The following is a 5,025-nucleotide window of genomic DNA, read 5'->3' as shown; positions in this document are numbered from 1 at the left end:
AGAACTACAAGAAGTAGCAGACAATCCATAAGTACATTCATAGATTTCAATATCCTTCTCTCAGTAATAGACAGAACAGGTAGACAGAAAGTCATTAAGGATACAGAAGACTTGAATAACACAACCAACTTGACTTAATTGCCATTTCCAAAGCACTCCACCCACCAATGGCAGAATACATTCCAAGTGCATCTGAAACATAAACTGTATTTTGAGCTGAAAATACATTTAAATAAATTTAAAGCTATTCAAATCATACAAAGAGTGCTGTCTGATCACAATAGAACCAAATTAGCAATCAATTCCAGAATGCTGTCTAAAAATCTCCAAATGTTTGCAAAAAATAACACAATTCTAAGTAACTTTAGAGTCAAAGAAGAAATTTTTAAAATTACACAGTATTCTGAATTTGAAGAAAATACAAACACAATATAGCAAAATATGTGAGAGGTATCTGAAACTACTTAGAAGGAAATGTATAGCCCTAAATGCCTATATTAGACAAGAAAAATGGTCTTAAATAAATGATCTCAGTTTTCACCTTAACAAGATAGAAAAAGAAGTGCAGATGGATCTCACCGTAGGCAGCATAAAGGAAATACTAAAGATCAGAGTGAAAAAAACTCAATAAAATAGAAACCAGAAAAACACAGAGAAAATAAATAATACCAAAAGCTGTTTCTTTGAGAAGACTGATAAATTGCTAATGAGACTGAACAGACAAAAAATGAAAAAAAAAAAAAAAAAAGAAAAGTGAGAACGAGAGCTGGGGGTTTGGGGAAGATCGAGAGAGAGACCCAAATTAACAATATCAGAAATGAGAGAGGTGACATCATTATAGATTCTGCAGGTATTTAAAAGATTAGAAAGAAATAGGATTCACAACTTAATGTCAATATATCCTATAATTAGATGAAATGGACAGATTTCTTGAAAGGTGTTAACTACTACAATTCACTAAAAAAGAGATAACCCGAAGAGCTCCGTACCTATTAAAGATATTGAATTTCCACTTAAAAACCTCCCCACAAAGAAAACTCCAAGGCCATATTACCTCACTGGTAAATTCTATGATACACTTAAGGACTAAATAACTCCAATTCTATACAAATAGTTTCAGAAAATAGAAGAAAAAACAACACATCTTAACTAATTAAGGGCAGTATTAGTTTGATGCCACAGCCAGACGAAGATGTCACAAGAAAAGACGAACACAGACCAATATCCCTCATGAGCACAGATGCAAATTGAATCCAACAATATATTAAAAAGACAAATACATGATGACTAAGTGGGATTTAGCTCAGGAATTCAAAGCTAGTTTCGCATTCAAAATTCAATGAATGCAATTTTCTGTATGAACAGACTCAAACTGAAAGGAAATTGGGAAACTCACAGAGTGGACGGGGAAGGATGGAAAACCAGATCCAGAAAACAAACAAACAAACAAACAAAAACAGACAGGAACAACAACGACAAATTCTAGGCAGCAGAACCACGGAGGAAATCTTGCCTCAAACCCAATCTCCTGAGGCCCACTACTGCCACTCCCGGCACTGATCACTGGATATAGAGGTGACCACCAAAGCTAACATTGCCCATGGGCTCTTCTGCCAACCCTGCCCCCAGCAGAAAAAATTCTCCATCCTTGCTTTTTTGAATGGCTGGTCCCAGCTTCAAAAACCTAAGAGGGAGGTTTTGATTCGCCGAACCGCCAGAAAGGCGGAATAGTAAGGAACCAACAAGGGGTCTTAGTTGCCAACAACAGAATTCACTCTAACTACTACATTCAGATAGGGGCTTAGTTTAAAAGATTGACTAGCTCACAGAATCACTGTGATTGTTGAAACGTAGGTTCTGAATGGAGTTTTCAGGAATATACCTGTCATTACGCTGCAGAACTGACGCGGTAAGGGAGCTTCTGCCATAGCCAAGAGTAGGAAATTGCTACTCCTACCACTGACTCCAAACAAGAGTTGCATCTTCCTCACAGCAGCCAGAATGAATGCTCTAGCCCTAGAGAGTTTCTTCAAGTAGTTCACTTCTGAGTCAGATCAGTGTGTCCGTTCACAGAATCCGGATGACATCTGCATAGATTACTAGAAAGGAGTCCTGATCCAGATTCCAAGAGAGGGTTCTTGGATCTTGGGCAAGAAAAAATTTAGGGCAAGTATAGTGAAAGCAAGTTTATTAGAGAAGTAAAGAAACAAAAGAATGACTACTTCGTAGGCAGAGTAGCCTTGAGGACTGCTGGTTGACTTTTTTTTTTTTTTTTTTTTTTTTTTTTTTGAGACGGAGTCTCGCTCTGTCGCCCAGGCTGGAGTGCGGTGGCACGATCTGGGCTCTCTGCAAGCTCCGCCTCCCGGGTTCACGCCATTCTCCTGACTCAGCCTCCAAAGTAGCTGGGACTACAGGCACCCGCCACCACGTCCGGCTAATGTTTTGTATTTTTAGTAGAGATGGGGTTTCACTGTGTTACCCAGGATTGTCTCGATCTCCTGACCCCGTGATCCGCCCATCTCAGCCCCCCAAAGTGCAAGAATTACAGGTGTGAGCCGCCGTGCCCAGCCTGCTTGACTATTTTTATGGCTGTTTCTTGATCATATGCTAAACAAGGAGTGGATTATTCATGAGTTTTCTGGAAAAGGGGTGGGGATTTCCTGGAACTGTGGGTTCCTCTCCTTCTTAGATCATATAGGGTAACTTCTGGACATTGCCATGGCATTTGTAAACTGTCATGGCACTGGTGGGAGTGACTTTTAGCATGCTAATGCATTACAATCAGTGTATAATGATCAGCGAGGATGACCGGAGGTCACTTTCATCACCATCTTAGATTTGGTGGGTTTTGGCCAGCTTCTTTAGTGCATCCTGTTGTTTTATTTGTTTGTTTGTTTGTTTGTTTGAGACGGAGTCTCGCTCTGTCGCCCAGGCTGGAGTGCAGTGGCGCAATCTCGGCTCACCGCAAGCTCCACCTCCCGGATTCACGCCATTCTCCTGCCTCAGCCTCCCGCAAAGTTGGGACTACAGGCCCCCGCCACCACGCCCGGCTAATTTTTCATATTTTTAGTAGAGACGGGGTTTCACCGTGTTAGCCAGGATGGTCTCGATCTCCTGACTTCGTGATCCGCCCACCTCCGCCTCCCAAAGTGCTGGGATTACAGGCCTGAGCCACAGCGCCCCGCCTGCTGCATCCTGTTTTATCAACAGGGTCTTTGTGACCTGTATCCTGTGCCAACCTTCTATCTCATCCCGGTCTGAAAATGCCTAAGCTCCTGGAAATGCAGCCCCACAGGTCTCATTCTCATTTCACCCAGCCCCTATCCAAGATGGAGTTGCTCTGGTTCAAATGCCTCTGACACATCCAGTGCAAGGGAGGCTAGGAAATGAAAGAGTTTTGTTTATTTGATTTTACCAAAAACAAATTGTGAAGAGGGTTTTCAAAAGCTTTTGAGCATCATGCCATGACTGAATGCTGGGCTTTTTGGACATTACTGCAAAGTGACTCTGCTTCCTACTTAGAGTAATGTGGCAGGGAATTCCCCAGCGTAGGCAGGGGAATTCAGCTGCTCAAGGTCCAAAAAGTAACAAATGCCAATAGAGGAAAGTACTTTTATTAGTTCCATTTTACAAATTGGAAACAGAAATTTCCTAGACGTTTAGCAACTTGTGTCAGACCACAGCCCAAAGAACAAACATTTGCCAAGCCCTCATATGCATAACCTCCTTTCATCTTTACAATTTTATGTGGTAGGTGTCATTGCCCCCATTTCATATAAGAGAAAAATGAGGATTATAGAAACTAATTAAAAGCTAAAGATCCTGTGGTACGTGCAACCCTGCCATAATCTGCCACACCCACCCCAAGGCTTCCTTCCAGGGTACCAAGTCATTTTATAGCAGAACTCTCCAGGTCTCCATGCGTGTCTGTGTGTGTCCTTAATATCTTGTCCTACACAAAATTCAGTGATCACTGGATATATTTGGGTATCTGTCACTGAGCCTCACCTGTCTTCTTTCCTACTACAGACTAACTCAGGCCTTTTCCAGAGTCCTCCTGGGAGGCTGAGACTTCTGGGCCCCAGTAGGTCTAATTATCTAAGAAGTAAAGGGAAGTGGGGCAGGGAATGGAATGACCTGGAATCGGAAGCTCTGTCAGTATGCAAATAACTTACTTGCATGCAAATAATTCCAAGGAAATGGAGCTGGGTATCCCTTGTTCAAACATTTTTGTCTCCTATGAATGATGCAAATTACTTTTGGTACATACAACCCTCCCTGTTTTGTGGCTAGATTGAAAAAGTTTTTAGCCTTTCATTTGAATAGGTTGACCCATGCTAGACAGTGATGAAGAGGACAACAAGACACAATGATTCCACTCCTACGAATAGACCCAAGAAAACAGTAGCACAGATGCACCAGGGAACCTGTTCAGAAATGTTAATAGCAGCACTGTTTATAGTAGCTCCAAAATAAAATCAATCTGAACACCTATGGAAGGAAAATGAAAAAATTAATCGTGTATGTTCACTCAATGAACTATTATAGAGCCATGAAAATGAATGAGATACTGTTACATGCATCAACATGGATGAATCTTGTTAAGTCCAAATGGCAATTCCTAGAAAATGATATATAGTACAGTATCTTTTAATAAAGTTAAAAAATCAAGTAAAGCTAAATAAATTCATGTTACATGTATTTTTAAATCCAAGGAAATGATAAACCATAAAAATCAGGATAGTGGCCAGGCGTGTTGGCTCATGCCTGTAATCCCAACACTTTGGGAGGCTGAGGTGGCTGGATCAAGAGGTCAGGAGTTCAAGACCAGCCTGGCCAAAATAGCGAAACCCCATCTCTACTAAAAATACAAAAAATTAGCCGGGCATGGTGGCGTGTGCCTATAATCCCAGCTACCCGGGAGGCTGCGGCAGATAATTGCTTGAACCTGGCAGGTGGAGGTTGCAGTGAGCTGAGATGGTGCCACTGCACTCCAGCCTGGGCGACAGAGCAGGACTCCATAAT

The sequence above is a fragment of the Rhinopithecus bieti genome, unplaced genomic scaffold (assembly GCF_001698545.2).
Source record: "Rhinopithecus bieti isolate Rb0 unplaced genomic scaffold, ASM169854v2 scaffold_2654, whole genome shotgun sequence".
NCBI lineage: Eukaryota > Metazoa > Chordata > Mammalia > Primates > Cercopithecidae > Rhinopithecus > Rhinopithecus bieti.
This window is presented reverse-complemented; position numbering follows the sequence as displayed.